Raw genomic sequence first — 18,008 nt, 5'->3', positions numbered from 1 at the left:
TGCATGTAGCATAATACTATTTGACCCTGGACTCTACTAGTGACTGAGGCCCAGATCCTCAAAGACATTTAGGTGCCTAAATTCAGGGCCGTCCTTAGGCATACGCAGCATATGCGGCTGCGTAGGGCACCCGAAAATTTGGGACACCACCGGGACAGCAGGTAAAAGTGGATCGGCGCCCGCACTCCCAGCGCACGCTGCAGTCTCCTTAGGCAGAAGCCATATTTACGGAGCTGAATGCACTGGTGCGGCACATTCTGCCTGAGGGAGAGGATACAGGAGTCTCTGCGGGGAACTGTGACTCTCCGCTGCCATGAGGTGGGCTGGGTGGCTCGGTCTCCTTTGCTGCCTCATCTCTCCGCCCCTGGCTGCGAGCCCAGGCTGTCACAGCATCTGCTGCGTATGAAGCTCGGTGTGTGTCAGCAATGCGGGGGGGGTGTTCTTCTGGGGGTTTGCGGGCGGGGGTGCTGTCTGTGCCCCAAGTCAGGAATAGGGGCACCAGTTTAATAACACTGCGTAGGACCCCATAAATCCTAAGGATGGCCCTGCCTAAATCCCATAAATATCTTTGAGGATCTGAGCCATACTCCTACTTTGGATACAAGACAGGTATTCCAAGCAAGGACCCAGGTATCTATGTAGGGAGAGTTTAATAATCATATACAGTCAAGAAAGCTGAAAGGGCAGTGAGAAAGGCATGAAGCCCCCCTGCAGCTTTAAAATGGCTTTAAATAAGCAGCCAATAAGGAGCAATTGAAAACAAGTTCAGGACAGCTGAATGCAATTATTGTTACCCAGAAATGCTATGATGCAGGGGTTGGGGGGAAGTATTGTGTAGATTGTAAACAAAAGCTGAAGTCAACAAAAATATAATTTATCCTTCAGAAGTCACCAATTTCCCCAATTCTCACACCACGCGCAATAGCGTCAGGAGTCTGCTTCTGCAGCCAACATCAGGAAATCCTGTCTCCCAGGGCCTAATGCTCAATGAAATAATTAGCATCAATCAGAATAATAAGTAGACAGCAGCTCAGCAGGGAATAAAAGATACACAGGAATCTCATGGGGATAGAAAAGGTCCTGTAAAGGATGATCACAAGGGGGTCAGACAAGATAGTGAGCACCAAATTATTACTTTGGACCTTTCCTTACAGAGATAGGAAAGTGAGAGTTCATGAGTTCAGAAGATGGGGCAGACAAATCAGCAAAGGATTGTAAAATAACGTTTCTAGGTGCTTATTAATCCACACACCTTCTGAGTTTGGTGTTCTGTCCCATCTAGTGGCACCGAGAGCTAAATGAATCTGCTTTACAGCCTTAGCTAACAGCCAGTTGGCTTTTAGCTCATGCACTAGAGAATCCTGCACAAAGGCCTCAGCTTCGATTCTGGCTGATGACAACCGGGGTCTGTCGGCGTTACAAGTGGGGGATTGTCCAGGATTTCAACTGGGAAGTCTCTGAAGCTCGGGACACGCTTCCTCAGCTAGGGGAAGTATGAAACCCACACACCTTCTGGGTGTGGTGTTCTGTCCCATCTAGTGGCACCGAGACCACTTAGAGAGAGAAAATGAGTCTGCTCTACAGTGTTAGCTAATAGGGAGCTGGCTTTTAGCTCATGCAGTAGCAGCTCCTGCACTAAGCTCCAGAGGTCCAGGTTCAATCCTGCCCACGAGCAGGGTCTGTTGACATTACACTTACGGCTGGCAAGGTAGTGAATTCTGTGGAGTTGCATTAGGCACCCCAGGTCTGATATGACCCATGTTTTTTTTTAGAGCACATATTGCATGGACAGGAAACTTCAGCATACACAGATTTGCTAAATGAAGCAGCAGCATATCTGGTGGTGAGAGCACAGTATTAAGAGTCAGGCAACCTGGGTTCCCTTCCCCATTGTGCACCAAGACCAAGTCATTTAACGAAAGAGGAATAATACACAACAGCAAGCCTATTTCATTAATTCAGTTGTGAAGCACTTTGTGGTCCTGGAATGGAAGGTAGAGTACAAAATGTTATTACAGATTTGATGTGAGTCATAGAGATTCTTGAGGGCTAGCTAAGCAAACGACCTTTAAAGGGGATGTGAAAAATAGGAGGAAGTCAAAGGTTCCGTTTGATTTAATTTGGGAGTGGGGCACCTAAAAAGTCTGTTAAGGAATTAGGTAATGTGAATGAGGGTATTTTTTTTAAAAAAACAAACAGTTTGATTCAGTGTAGCCAGCATGATTTCAGGACCTAACTTGTTGAAAGTTAAGGACATTATTATCATGCCAGATAATTTGGCTGAAACATTACATTTGTATACTTTGGATATAATAATTTGGAAAATTTGCCTTGGATATTACATTTGTCTACTTAGCATACAAGAGAATGTCTGACAGAATTCAGTATTGAAGGTTAAATTCCATGTTGGTTGGAAAATATAGGTTAAAGGAAAGGAAAGTTCAAGCTGGAATGAGATTGCAGGAAAATAACATAAAAATCACTGTTAAGACCCCAGCTTTTGATCTGTGTAATGAAATGGCCGACTTAGAAAATAAGGTTTCCAATTTTGCAATTTATACTAAACACAATTTCAGCAAATCTGTAGTCAGATATAAAAGGATTTAGAGCCTATAAATATCTAGACTAAGTAGCTAACAAGTATAGTCCAGAACAGATAATTATGGGACAATAAATCTGAAAGCAAAGAGCCACAAGAGGAAATATATATTTAATGTGCAGGTGCTGTATCTCATTGACCAGAGATACAGATTGAGTTATTATACAAAGAGCCCTTAATTCAATGGACAGCCGCAAAAGAGGGATGCTCTTGAGGTGAAACAAAACCATTTAGAGGGATAGGTTTTAATATGATTTTAAAATTTGTTTCAAAAGGGTTTTAACTCCTTGAATCCCACATGATGGCTCTCACTCTTCTTTCATTTGAAATGACTGTGTTATTATCATAGACATATAAGAAATTGCTAATTATCGAGCATACTGCACTTCCTTCCTACAGGAAAGTCGACAAAGGAAGGGATTGGGTTACTGGGTTCTGTTTCAGACTCAGCCTCTGGACTGGCACCTTGCAGTCCTGCCCTCGTAAGAGGTAACATGACAGTCACCATACTGAGGGGCCCACACATTGAGGACTGAGCCAGGTCGCTACAGCTTGAATTAAAGAGCCAAGTTCTCATGCAGAGAACTGTAATAGACTCCCACCCTCTGGGGATTGGTCACAGAGAGGGAGGCGTAACCTACAATGACCAACGGGTTGCTGCAGCACAAAGGTGCTTGTCCCAGAAGCAAGACAAGGATTGGATTGTTACACTGAGTCATAATTCTTGCCCTGCTTACCCATTGCTGCATGGTGGAAATAAAGTGTACAAGGAGAAGTGTACAAGAAGAATGACTTCTTCTTCTTCTTTCGTATGGCTTGGGTAGATAGCAACAACTATAAATTTATATCTAAATTTGATAGCCAACACATTGCCACAGCAGTGAGGTGGTGAATGTCCTTCAGGCCCCCAGCAAAAGAACAAAGGGGACATTCAGATATGATGTGCTCTATTATTTGTGCCTGGTGACCACAGTCATATACAGGTGTTTGCCTCATTTTCCATTTAAAGAGGGTTTGTCCACATCTCCCATGAGATGTCCTGTTGCGAGTCAATCTGCACCAGTCTTTCCAACATAAATCAAAACCCAGTGGGTCCTCAACAGCATCAACTATGAGCTTTCTGGTTTGAGCGATCAAAGTGTTCCATGTGACTCTCCATTGAGCCTCAGTATCAAAGTTGAGTGTACAGATCTTGATATGGTTCCATCGAGGGTTGCAGGATTTTAATCTCATCTTTGGCGGGTTCTGCAGGTCATGGAGCAGTGGGATCCTCATATTTGCATTGACATGATTAAGAAAGCGAGATGTCTGAGCAGCTCTTCTAATCTGTGGAGGCTGTATGTGCGATAGCACTGGGAGCCAGTCAACTGGAGTAGATTTGAATGTCACCGACACTATTCGCATAACATTATTGAGTTGAGTGTCAAGGAGTTGAGTATGACTGCTGTGAGACCACACTGGTGCACAATATTCAGCTGCAGACTATACCAAGGAAATTGTTGTGGTTTGTATGGTCCATGGATGGAGCCCCATGATGTTCCAGACAATTTTCTGATAAGAGTGACACAGGTGTTCTCAAGGTGTTGTTGAAAGGTCAAACTCCAGGCCCGTGTAACACCAAGATACTTTGGATTAGCTTCGAGGCTGACACTCTTACCACAGAACTGCACATCAAGTTTGGTATTAGCCATTTTATTGTTCAGATGGAAAGCAGTTACCATGGGGTTTTTTGGATTAGACCTAAGTTTCCAGCTTTGGAAATAATCAGCCATTGTGCTAAGATCTCGGGTTAGGGTGCAGCTGATGGTATGGAGGCTAGTATGCTGAACAGCTAGGGCAATATCATCCACATACATTAATTTCCTTGACTCTGTCGCTGGTATATCCACAGTGTATAGATTAAAAAGTATTGGGGCCATGACAGAGTCCTGCGGGATGCCTGAGTTAAGAATTCTTGGTCTACCGATCTGGCCATTAAGATGTACCTTAAAGCAGCAGTCCCCAGTCATTGCCGCCAAGAGGCGAATCGTTTGTCGGCAGTGAATGACATGGGAGACCTTAAGGAGGAAGCCCTATCTCCAGACAGTGTCATATGCCAAGGACAGATCAAAAAGGGCGATTCCTGTCTTTAACTTACATTGGAATCCTGCCTGCAAGACAACAACCTTCACATGGTGCTTCCGATAAGTGCTGGTGTTTTTTGTGCTCTGTGTTTCGGCAAATCCACCATCATGCACATTGTGTAGAGTTGTCACTTTGGATGGGCTATTACCAGCAGGAGAGTGAGTTTGTGTGTGGGGGGGTGGAGGGTGAGAAAACCTGGCTTTGTGCTGGAAATGGCCCAACTTGATGATCACTTTAGATAAGCTATTACCAGCAGGACAGTGGGGTGGGAGGAGGTATTGTTTTATGATCTCTGTGTGTATATAAAGTCTGCTGCAGTTTCCACGGTATGCATCCGATGAAGTGAGCTGTAGTTCATGAAAGCTCATGCTCAAATAAATTGGTTAGTCTCTAAGGTGCCACAAGTACTCCTTTTCTTTTTGCGAATACAGACTAACACGGCTGTTACTCTGAAACCAACATACCAGTGTCGTCAGTTAACAACTGAATATTGTTTTACCGACCTCCCAGTGACCGTAGCAACAATTATACTTATCTCTTCCTTTATGCAAGCTCAACTGTGCTGATTAGTGCATTGGGGGGAGGCTGACTCCTCCACTTCTGCCTGCCCACTCCATCTCACACTGGCTGTTCTCCCCCGCCCCAGGCTGGCTCTTGCCGTGTAGATAGCCCCCACAGGGGAGTAAACAGGTTTTTTACACCCCATGCAGGAGTGCAAATGGTCTAATAATAATACCTTGGGCAAGTTGCTTAGGCCTACATTTTCTAGGCTGCACAGTATTTTGGGGACCCAAAAGCTGAGGTACCCAAAGTTACTGGACGTGTTCACAAAGGTAGGGCTACATGACTTGCCCAAAGACAAACATTTTAAAAGGAGAGCAAAGAGGACATGAGGAATTATATAACAGTCAACTTGATTTTGATACCTGGAAAGATACCAGAACAATTTATTAAACAATCAGTTTGTAGGCTCCTAGAGAATAAAAAGGATATAAGGAATAGCCAACATGGATGTATCAAAAACAAGTTATGCCAAACCAATGTAATTTCCTTCTTTGACAGGGTTACTAGCCTAGTGGATGGGGGAAGCATTATACGTGATCTATCTTGATATTAATAAGGCTTTTGACACAGTACCATATGACATACTTCCAAGCAAACTAGGAAAATGTGATCTAGATGAAATTACTATGAAGTGGGCACACAACTTGTTGAAAGACCTTACTCAAAGAGTAGTTATCAATGGTTCACTGTCAAACTGGGAGGGCATATCTAACAGGGTCCCACATGGGTCAGTCCTGGGTCCTGTACTAATCAATATTTTCATTAATGACTTGGATGATGGAGTGGAAAGTATGTTTATAAAATTTGTAGATGACACCAAGCTGGGAGGGGATTGCTAGCACTTTGGAGGACAGCATTAGAATCCAAAGTGACCTTGACAAATTGGAGAAATGGTCTTGTTTCAACAAGATGAAATTCAGTAAAGACAAATGCAAAGTACCACACATAGAAAGGAAATAATCAAATGCACAACTACAAAAATAGGGAATAACTGTCTAGATGGCAGTACAGCTGAAGATGTGATGCAGTTGTGAAAAAGGCTAACATCATTCTGGGATGTATTAACAGGAGTGTCATATGTATAACATAGAAGGTAACTGTCTTGCTCTGCTTGTCACTGCTGAGGCCTCAACTGGAGTACTGTGTGTCCATCACTTTAGAAAAAATGTGGACAAATCAGAGAGAGTCCAGAAGAAATCAACAAAAATGCTAAAAGGTTAAGAAAAGCTGACTTGTGAGGAAAGGTGTGGGGGGGGGGAAATGGGCATGCCTAGTCTTGAAAAATGAAAACTGAGTGGGGTATTTGATAGTCTTCAAATATGTTAAGGGCTATTATAAAGAGGACAGTGATCAACTGTTCTCCACGTCCACTGAAGGTGGGATGAGAAGTAGTGGGCTTAATTTACAAGTGAGGGAGATTGAGTTTAGACACTAGGAAAACTGAATTATAAGGGTAGTTAAGTTCTGGAATAGGCTTTCAGGGGAGTTTGTGGAACCCATCACAGGAGGTTTTTCAGAACAGCTTGGACAAACACCTGCCAGAGATAGTCTCAGTTTACTTGGTCCTGCCTTAGTACAGGGGACTGCACTTGATGACTTTGTGGTCCCTTCCAGCCCTACATTTCTATGATTCTATAGTGAGTCACAGAGTTTGAAATAGAACTCAGGAGTCCTGACTCCCAGTCCCGTCCCGTCCCCCCCGCCCCCACTCTAGACATTTCACTGCCATTCTTTCTTACAGTATGCTTTACAACCAGTAATCATATCAGGTCCTTGAAAATAAAACAGTCAACTTAACCACTTCATTCCTCTGTTTACCTATGTGTACAATGGGAAAACATAGACTTCTCACAGGGGTGAGGGGACCTAGTAAAGTTTGTCAAGTGCTTTGAGATGTTTAGATAAAAGGTGCTAGATAAATGTAAGCTATTGCTTTTAGTGTTATTATGGGGAAAATACGAGTCTAGTGGCTGAACCTAGCAGAGCTGTTCCTTTAATTTGCATGTCAAAAAGCATTCAGCCTGAGAATCCAGGGAGCAGAACACTACTTCTACCACTAACATTGCCCTGTAAATGAATGTGTTCATTGGCATGCATGCTTGTTTATTTAGGTGTATGATGGGCTTCCGTTGTTATTTGGACCAAAAGTGACTCTCATCCATTCCAAGGACTGTTTGTGTGCTGTTTTGTAGACATCTCCTAGACATACAGGGCACCAAAGGGAATAACATTCATCCAACTGTTTTCCTCAGAGGATGGTGTGAGAAAAAGAAATATTCATATTATGTGACCTCATAGACTTGGGATAAAGACTAAATGCCTTCAGAATGTGAGGGGAGTTAGGGTTCAATGCAAGTAAGAGGGGTTATGACATTGCAGACTTTCACATTGGTTTCCTTTTTGGGAGGCGCAAGGTTATTCCTCTTCCTGTAGGACATACTGGGCAACAAGAGAAAGATCTTCCGTGGCAATTTGCAACCTATTCCACACAGCAAGTGGGGGACTCACGCTACAGGAAAAGAAATAGATCTCCACATAACAATAAGGAGCATCAGAAAGGATGAAAGAGGGTGCCGTTTGTCCACACCAGGAATCTTCTTACCCACCACCTACGTGCTACAAATTCCTTCAAAGCAGTCCCCCAGCCACCACATAGGATCTACAGACCATCCCCCCAGATCACCATTAATTGTTAGTTCACGTCAGCAACATCTAGGCTTTTACCCTGCACACAAAACCAGTGACTTGACCCTTCACATTTCAATGGCCCACCAGGGTCAAGAGACCACAGCCTACTGTAATAAGGAGTGCAAGCAGAGACTGACCTTTATTTCTTGGCTCCCATAATAAACAAGTCAGTGTTATAAAAAGGCTAGTATCTCTGTCACATGACAGGGATCAGTAGCCACACTATTTTTTTTAAAAGGCATCAAATGCAAATTTAAAAAAATAACCAAGGACAGTAGCCATGAGCAATGCAGCCAGTCACTAAGAAGCACACATAGAAATGGAGTGGGGAGTTTTTTTTAAAGATCTCCAACTCATCCAGGTATGCCAATTTTCTTGGCAGAAAGATTCTTATTCTGGAGAATGAATCTGGGATTTTCACGATCGAGGATCCCTAGACTCTCTTGCCACTGTTCTCCCATGCTAAAGACTCCACTCCCACCCAGCCAGTCACTCAGCTACATCCCAACATCCTTCTGCTGGCCACTTCCCCTCGTCTCCAAATTCTCCTCCTTCTGGCCTGGGCTGCTTGCACTAGGAGAGGTGGGAGGAGAATTGGGTGGGTTCACTGCCCCGCTTCACACATACATACTTCACAGCACAACTGTGTTTACAATCAGCATTTGCTGAATTTCAAGACCAATTATTCCATATTCAGATAAATACTGGCAGTGTGGATTGAGCACATCCTTAGCCCAGTGAATTTTGTCTACCCAAGAACCAGACAGCATGAGATAATTGGGGGGGATAGAACTCATCTTCAGTTCTCACAGAGCTGGAATTGTATTCAGGAGTGCAATTTCTTGCTGAGTGTTTGGAAAAGTCATCTGAGCAACAGGCACTCATAGGAAAAGGACACAGGACAAAAGAAAGAAAGCAACAGACTGTCTGTAGCAAGCAACTCATGAAACCTGCAGGATGGGGGTTAATTTTAAAACCAGTATTGAAAAATAAATACATTTCTCACTTGTCTTTTCACTCCCCTCACAGTCTTATGGCACCACATAACATTGCCCTGTTTTGTCCTTCATAAAAGCGATTCCCCATCACAACAGGAAAATATTGAGTAACTGTCAGAGTAAGAGATGGTACATAATAAATGCTGTATTCAGAACCTGTCCTGATTGTGAAACAGATTATATGATTATGGTGGATTTGAGAGAGTTTAAACAGGCAAGTTTGCTTTCTACTTCAACTAGCCCCGATTAAAGTGGTTTAGTTTTCTTGGTGACTGCACACAACCCCAGGTTTATCACTATCAACTCAAGTGTAGAAAGTTACTTACATCATGAGGTCAGATAAGGTTCATGCTATTTTTGGATAGAGGCAGGAATCAGAGTGCAGAACCATTCAGTGATTTCATTAGGAAAATAAAGATTTACAGAGAATTTACCAACATATGGGCAAGGATTGGGAAAGTACAGTTACATGCCTAGTGCCAAATGTGCATTGGACTTGAGGAGTTTTAGTACAAGCAGCAATTCCACAAGCAGAAATCATGTTTATGACCCTACTCATAAGCCTTTAAAACCACTTGTTCGTGTTGGACACTGTGGTAGGATTCTGGCAGAGGACTGACAGTAGAATAACTTTAACAGTTAACAAAAACAGAGCAAGAACAAGATAGAACTTATATATACCTTGTGGCAATTATTATTCAGAAATCGGTTACTTCAAACAACCATCTCAAACGGCATCTATTTGTACCGACAGCTACAAATAATTAATCAACAGTTAAGAGTTGGAGGAAGGGGTACATAGCCCTTAGTTTCCATTCAGATTACTTTCCAAAACTAACAGAACCCACTAAACTCCTCCTGAAATGAATGGACATGACATAAAAAACAAGCCACGTATTTTAGGATTTCGTTCTAAATTCATAAGGCCCAATTTAGCTCCCATTTCAGTTCATGGAAAGTCTGCCATTAGCTTGTCTCAGAGTTATGTCAGACCTGTAGCTAGTATCTGATGACGTTTTGGACTGGTGTTTGATGTCAGAAGACTCTAGAACTACATCTGCACTAGGAGCTATGGACAGGAGTCCCAGCTCGCATACGCGTACTCAAACTAGTCAATAAGAACTAGCACTAATATAAATAGTCGTGTAGCCACAGTAACACAGGCAGCAGCGGCATGGCTTAGCCATGCTGGTTACAAATCTACCTGAATGCCAGGGTGCGTACTCTGCAAGGCTAAGCCATGCCACCGCTCCCTGTGCTACGTTACTGTTCAGATGTTACTGTTTAGCTCTTATGGAATTAGCATGAGTTTGTGAGCTGGGCATCACACCCCTAGCTCGTGGTGTAGATGCAGCCTAAAAAAGAGTTGATTCACCCCATCCTTAATCAATAGCGTTCATGTTTTTAAGTCTATGCACAGCTCACAGTATGTTTTCCTCTTTTAGGATCGGTTGGTGGATGCTCATTTGCTTAGCTCTTCAGAATGAACAGTAAAACAAATAACCATATGATTGGTGCAAACAAAAAACAGCTGAGATCGATGGTTCTCCTGTCATATTACAGTCATCCTATTTGTTACAGTGTACACCTCACTGAGACAGTACAAATTGCACATGCTGAGACTGCACTTGACTGCAGTGCAGGAAATGCTCGGGTTCAGGGTTTTTTAAGATCTATCTGGATCTTTTTTTAAAAGAGAGTATTATTCTTATGTATAAACAGTGACAGTTTTCTTGGCTCTAACAAGACATGTTCCAAACGGAAAGCAAAGGAAAACATCCACATAACTAAAGACTCAGAGCATGGCACAAGACACTAAGAGTCCCAAGTGCCCCATTTGACTTGCGTACATTGCAGACTACTGATGAAAAACAAAATGATGTGCATGCATCCCAGTGTATTCAAGACAGGATGGGCTCAGATGAAGATGCCAACTGCTTTTGTTATACTTTCTCTTTTAGAAAGCGAGAAAATAAACTGTCCTCTCATTCATGTCTACTTCTGCATCATGCTTCCATTTTAGAATAAAATAAATATTTAAGTCTTATTGGATAAAGGTGCCCAATAAACAAGCCTGTATAGTGCTTATACTGTTCTGTTTCTCCAACTGTTTATGCACAGTGGAAACACTTTTGCATGAGAAAAGCAGAGTTTTTACTCAAAAAAAGACAGGGAGAGCTGTGCTGGATAAAGAAATGTGCCAGAGTATATTGAGAAGCAACACTGTGTCACATAAAGTTGTAAAGATAAGGTTGCCACCTTTCCCTAGGGAGAAGTTAAAAGCAAAAAGATGTTACCTGAAAGATGATTCACCACAGCCTTGGCTATTTGCAGACCCTGAAACACAACTTGCTGGTAATGAAAAATAGGACTGTTAGGTGTGCAGTGAAGCCTACTAGGGTCAGTGTTAGTCTTGGTCTACTTAGGATTCTTATTAGCGGTCTGAAAGTGGGAGTAAAGAGTATGTTGATATCATCTAAACCATCACTGGAGATTTTTAATAGCAGGTTAGGCAAACACCTGTCAGGGATGGTCTAGATAATACTTAGTCCTGCCATGAGTGCAGGAGACTGGACCCGATGACCTCTCGAGGTCCCTTCCAGTCCTATGATTCTATAATTAAATTGAAATGTGTGGCAAACATTAGTGAAGACAGAAATAATGTAACAGGATCCAAAGCGGTTAGACTAGATATGTGGACAAGAAATTAAGCTTGGATCAATGCGAGCTAATACCCTTGTGGGCAAGTAATCTAAAACACAGCTGTCTAATAGGTAGGAGGTATTTGGAAAGCAGTAATGCTGAAAGGGATGTGGGATTGACAGTAAACAGCTCACAGGGGACTAAAACTGTGAGGTGAGCAACGGGGGGAAATGGCACAAAAGACCTCTGCATTCCTCTCAACCCCTGCAGAAAGGCAAACTACAATACAGGTGGAGAGCACAGTTAGTGCTCCATAGTAGCACTGTCTGGGACCGTGGGCATGGAGGGTGGGGTGAGGGGAAGGTCTACGGCCTACTGTCTGCACTTGCCAGCATGAAATCGGTGGGGTTGTGACTAGGGGTAAATCTTCACTGCAGAGTTTACCAAAGTCTGGTTACTCAGGCACAGGTACCCAGGTTTCCAGAGCCACAATCAACTCATACATGTGTATCTCATCCACGCTCACGCAGCAGTTAGCCAAGTTAGGGTCTCGGATTTCTGGGTATCCCGAGGTTTTTAGTGCTTCACTAACTTGAGCCACTCTAGGAATTGTGGCATGTGTATTGTGGGAGAACTTGTCTGTCCTTCCCACACCCATGTGGGCATGTTCTTAGCCCGCCAGTATAGTAAACTAAAGCACTTCCAGCCCTGCACTTACCTCACTTCTGTCCATGACCTCCATTCCAACCCACACTGAGATATGGATCCAGCAGAGGTTAGTGAACTGTTTCTGCTTTTGTCTGCTCTCTTATTGCAGCAGGATGCAGACAGAGGGCATGGGGCACAGGAGGATATTTCAGAAGCAGCCTGTGACCCTCAGAATGTGGCAACAGGTCTCAGAGAGAAAGTCATGAGGGATGGATGCTGATATGTCAGAACGGACACCACTAATGCATGCCGCAGTCACTATAGATTCCCCACATGCAAACTGGCACTTGTGATGCAGGACAACTAGTACAGGCTGGTGGAATCACATCCCAGAGAGCTGGTGTGACCAGAAGTGGCTCAAGAAATTCCACATGAGGACCTTCATGGAGTTGTGAGAGTAGCTTGCGCAGACCCTCCAGCACCAGGGTACACATACAAGGGAGGCTATACCAGTCCAGAAGTGGATTTCTATTGCCATCTGGAAGCTGGCTACCCCAGACTGCTACAGGTTGGTGGCTAACCAGTCAACTGGCAGTGCAGGTTTGTGAGGAGATTACTGATGTGGTTTACCCACAGGTAGCGGGCATAGCTGATGTACCTGAAATAGCTGGCTTTGAGAGAATGGGGTTCCCAACCTGCTCTGGCCATTGACGGCATAAGGTAAGGTGCTCATAGTTTGCCTGGCACAAGAAGCACAGGACTATGTCAGCTAGAAAGGATACTACTCCATCATGCAGGCCTGCCAGAGAGAGACCCATTTCTGAGCAGCAGTAATGGTTTCATGCAATGTGCCTTGGCAATACTTTGAAAGCCTGGACTGGGCAAGCTTTAGGATGGAGCTTGTGCTTCCAAGCTGAATACAAAAAGAAAACACTGAATTATACCCTCTTCCTCATGTCCAGCCACTAAACTTTTCTATTATAACTGCACTTCCTTCCATGAACAGATGGTTCTACCACCCATCAAACTGGTCAATTCTACTTTTATTCATTAAAGGAATGATTCTCACTGTAATTAGTAGCAGTTTTGCCACTGGCTTCACTGAGACCAGTATCAGGCCCAAAGTGTGAGAAGAGCAGAGTGCCTAATCTTTTACTCTACTCTAGTTTATAGTAGGACATACAGTGCAAATGTCTCCTTGCTTATACCACTACTGAACTGTTTATCTGCTACTGATCGGGTTCACAACATATCAAGCCACTATGTAAATCTCTGTGAAACACTCCCCATTGAAGTATTTTCATTGCAAGTTATCAAATCAGGCCATCCACAAAGGGTTTGTGAACAGAACAATGTCTCCCTGCTTCCTTACTGTTGGATTTAGTTTATTATTTTGGACTGTTGTTTATCCTTAATTGCTCAGGGAAACAACTGCACAAAGTTTCTAGAATCAAATAGTAACTGACAGCCTCTGCTGAACACCAGACCTCCTGATTCATCATTAAAGGGCTCAACGCAGATTCCACAGAAGACGTACAAAAAGCTACTTAGGCATAAATTGTCTAGTAAAGGTTACCCTTCTGTTAAGAAGCAGAATAATTGGAATCATACGCTCTTCCTCTGTTGATAATTAACCTCATTGCATTTTAAATCAGGCTGGACACAGCATATTCCAGAAAGACATCATTAAAGAGTGCAAGATAAAAACTCACCCTCCTGCCCTCCAGCTGAGGTATACAGAATCAGTACTGGAATTGCAACTGCACACCCATGGAGCACATTTTATGGTTTCAAAACAAGTTGGCTACACAGTTGTGCAGTTTTAATATTTGGGGTTGTAAGGTTTTTGTCTCTTAGAAGACAAGTTGTACTGTGGACTCCCCACTTTATACATTTGCCTGGTGTCTTACAAGCACATTTATAACTGAGGGTATGTCTACACTACGAAATTAGGTCGATCTTATAGAAGTCAATTTTATACAGTCGATTGCGTATGTCCTCACTAAGCGCATTAAGTCGGCAGAGTGCGTCCACAGTACCATGGCTAGCATCAACTTTCGGAGTATTGCACTGTTGGTAGCTATCCCACAGTTCCCGCAGTCTCCGCTGCCCACTGGAATTCTGGGTTGAGCTCCCAATGTCTGATGGGGCAAAAACATTGTCGTGGGTGGTTTGGGATACATGTTGTCAGTTCCCCCCCCCCCCCCCGTGAAAGCAACGGCAGACAATCGTTTCGCGCCTTTTTTCCGTGCAGATGCCATACTGCTGTCAGCAGATGGTGCAATGGGACTGCTAACCTTCGTCGTCATCCACCGCTTCCACTGCAACTCTACTCTGCTGCTCTTGTCTCAATTCGATAGCGATAGACAATAGCGAATTTCTCCATGTTGTCTGTCATGTGCTCCTGGGGACTTGTATTCTTCCTCAGGAAATGCGCGAGGTGCTAACCGTCGTCCTCCACCACTTCCGCTTCAACTCTGCTGTCTTGCTCTCCTGGTGCCATGAATCCACCTTGCAGGTCCTCTCGTTGTTCTGTATAAATATCTATTCTCGTGGCATCTGTCGTCAGATCTGTTGGGTGGGAGGGATAGCTCAGTGGTTTGAGCATTGGCCTGCTAAATCCAGAGTTGTGAGTTCAATCCTTGAGGGGGCCATTTAGGGATCTGGAGCAGGGGGTTGGACTAGATGACCTCCTGAGGTCCCTTCCAACCCTGATATTCTATGATTCTATGATCCACTGCTTCTGTTGCAACTCTGCTATCCTGCAGATGCCATACCACGGCAAGCATGGAGCCCACTCAGCTCACCGCTGCTGTTGTAAGCATTGCAAACACCTTGCGCATTATCCTGTAGTGTGTGCAGAACTTGCAAAAGCAGGCGAGGAGGCGACGACAGCGCGGTCACGTGAGTGATGAGGACATGGACACAGATTTCTCTCAAAGCATGGGCCCTGGCAATCTGGACATCATGGTGGTAATGGGGCAGGTACATGCCGTGGAATGCCGATTCTGGGCCTGGGAAACAAGCACAGACTGGTGGGACCGCATAGTGTTGCAGGTCTGAGAGGATTCCCAGTGGTTACGAAACTTTCGCATGCATAAGGGCACATTCATGGAACTTTGTGACTTGCTTTCCCCTGCCCTGAAGCACAAGAATATCAAGATGAGAGCAGCCCTCACAGTTCACAAGCGCATGGCAATAGCCCTGTGGAAGCTTGCAATGCCAGACAGCTACCGGTCAGTCGGGAAATCAATTTGGAATGGGTAAATCTACTGTGGGGGCTGCTGTGATCCAAGTAGCCAGTGCAATCTCTGAGCTGCTGCTATCAAGGGTAGTGACTCTGGGAAATGTACAGCTCATAGTCGATGGCTTTCCTGCAATGGGGTTCCCTAACTGCGGTGGGACGATAGACGGAACGCATATCCCTATCTTGGCACCAGACCACCTTGGCCGCCAGTACGTAAACCGCGAGGGGTACTTTTCAATGGTGCTGCAAGCACTGGTGGATCACAAGGGACGTTTCACTGACATCAACATGGGATATCCGGGAAAGGTACATGACGCTTGCATCTTCAGGAACTCTGGTTTGTTTGAACAGCTGCAGGAAGGAACTTACCTCCCAGACCAGAAAATTACCATTGGGGATGTTGAAATGCCTATAGCTATCCTTGGGGACCCAGCCTACCCCTTAATGCAATGGCTCATGAAACCATACACAGGCACCTTGGACAGTAGTAAGGAGCAGTTCAACTACAGGCTGAGCAAGTGCAGAATGGTGGTAGAATGTGCATTTGGACATTTAAAAGCTCGCTGGTGCAGTTTACTGACTAGGTTAGACCTCAGCGAAACCAATATTCCCATTGTTATTGCTGCTTGCTGTGTGCTCCACAATATCTGTGAGAGTAAGGGGGAGACGTTTATGGTGGGATGGGAGGTTGAGGCAAACCACCTGGTGGCCGATTACACGCAGCCAGACACCAGGGCGATTAGAAGAGCACAGCTGGGCGTCCTGCACATCAGAGAAGCTTTGAAAACCAGTTTCATGACTGGCCAGGCTACGGTATGACAGTTCTGTTTGTTTCTCCTTGATGAAAATCCACCCCCTTGGTTGACTCTACTTCCCTGTAAGCCAACCGACCTCCCCCCTTCAATCACCGCTTTAGAGGCAATAAAGTCATTATTGTTTCAAAATCATGCATTATTCATTCATCACACAAAAAGGGGGAAAACTCGCAAGGTAACCTGGGAGGGGTGGGTGAGGAGGGAAGCACAGGGTGGAGTGGTGGATGAGGGGAGGAGGGAAGGACTAGGCCACACTACAGTTCAAAACTTACTGAATGCCAGCCTTCTGTTGCTTGGGCAATCCTCTGGGGTGGAGTGGCTGGATGCCTGTAGCCACCTTCCCCCCCGCATTCTTGGGCATCTGGGTGAGGAAGATATGGAACTTGGGGAGGAGGACAGGTGGTTATACAGGGGCTGCAGCGACGATCTGTGCTCCTGCTGCTTTTCCTGCAACTCTACCAGATGCCTGAGCATGTCAGTTTGCTCCCCCATTAGACTCAGCATTGCATCCTGCCTCCTTTCATGGTGCTCCTGCCTCCTCTCATCGCATTCCTCCCTCCTCTCATCGCATTCATTTAACGCTTTCCTGGTCTCTGCCATTATTTGCCTCCATGCATTCTGCTGTGCTCTTTCAGTGCGGGAGGACTGCATGAGGTCTGAGAACATTTCATCTCGAGTGCGTTTTTTTCGCCTTCTAATCAGCGCTAGTCTCTAGGACGGAGATGATAGGGGGAGCGTAGAAACATTTGCAGCTGTGGGAGGAAAAAAAGGGAGAGTAGTATTTAAAAAGATACATTTTAGAGAACAAAGGGAAGACTATTTCACACTGAATCAAGCGATTCACATTACATAGCACATGTGCTTTTGGTACAAGGTCGCATTTTGCCTCTTATATTGAGTGCCTGCCGGTTTGGTGTGAGACATCACACATGCTCGTCTCGGCAACAGAATTCGGCTTGCAGGCAGCCATGGTAAGGCAAAGGGTTTCGGCTTCTTCCACCTTCATAACATGTGGGAATGGTTTCAAACAGCAGCGCCCTCCTTTCCTATACCAAGCAAAGCCCATTGGGTTGGCCATTTAAAAGGAGGGGCTGCGGTTTTAGGGTGAATGTGCAGCACAACCCAACCCACCCATCCCCAATTCTCTGGGATGATCGCTTCACCCCCCACCGCATGGGTAGGATCAGGGAAGATCCCTGTCAGCCAAACTCAAACAGCTCAGCATGAACGGGCCTCCCCCAACTGCATGGCTGACAGCGGGGATGATTTCTTTTCAGCCAAAGGTAAACAGCCCAGCAGGAACGGACACCTCTGAATGTCCCCTTAAACAAATGTCCCATATTTGAACCAGGTGACCATGAATGATATCACTCTCCTGTGGCTAACACAAAGAGATAAAGAACGGATGTTGCTTGAATGCCACCAAAGCCCGGGCCCATTCGCTGCAATGCTTTGTTCTGCAATTATTCCAGACTACTTGCTACTAGCTTGGCGTGGTAAAAATGTCCTACTATGGAGGACGGAATAAGGCTGAGCTCCCCAGAAACCTTCTGCAAAGGCTTTTAGAGTACCTCCAGGAGAGCTTCATGGAGATGTCCCTGAAGGATTTCCGCTCCATCCCCAGACAAGTTAAGAGACTTTTCCAGGAGCTATACTGGCCACAAAGGCATCCCAAGTCTTCA

The 18,008-nt window shown here is 44.7% G+C and overlaps 1 long non-coding RNA gene across 2 annotated transcripts in view; it reads right to left on the bottom strand.

The window, feature by feature from the left end:
* LOC142072104 (uncharacterized) overlaps window positions 1-11,353 on the bottom strand; it is a 244,457-nt gene extending 233,104 nt beyond the window's left edge. For both annotated transcript variants that reach the window (XR_012668381.1, XR_012668382.1), the window contains exon 1: window positions 11,271-11,353. This is a non-coding gene — a long non-coding RNA (uncharacterized LOC142072104). The remainder of the gene's footprint in view (window positions 1-11,270) is intronic.
* Between the last annotated feature and the right edge of the window lie 6,655 nt (window positions 11,354-18,008).

The sequence above is a fragment of the Caretta caretta genome, chromosome 5 (genome assembly GCF_965140235.1).
Source record: "Caretta caretta isolate rCarCar2 chromosome 5, rCarCar1.hap1, whole genome shotgun sequence".
NCBI lineage: Eukaryota > Metazoa > Chordata > Testudines > Cheloniidae > Caretta > Caretta caretta.
This window is presented reverse-complemented; position numbering and strand designations above follow the sequence as displayed.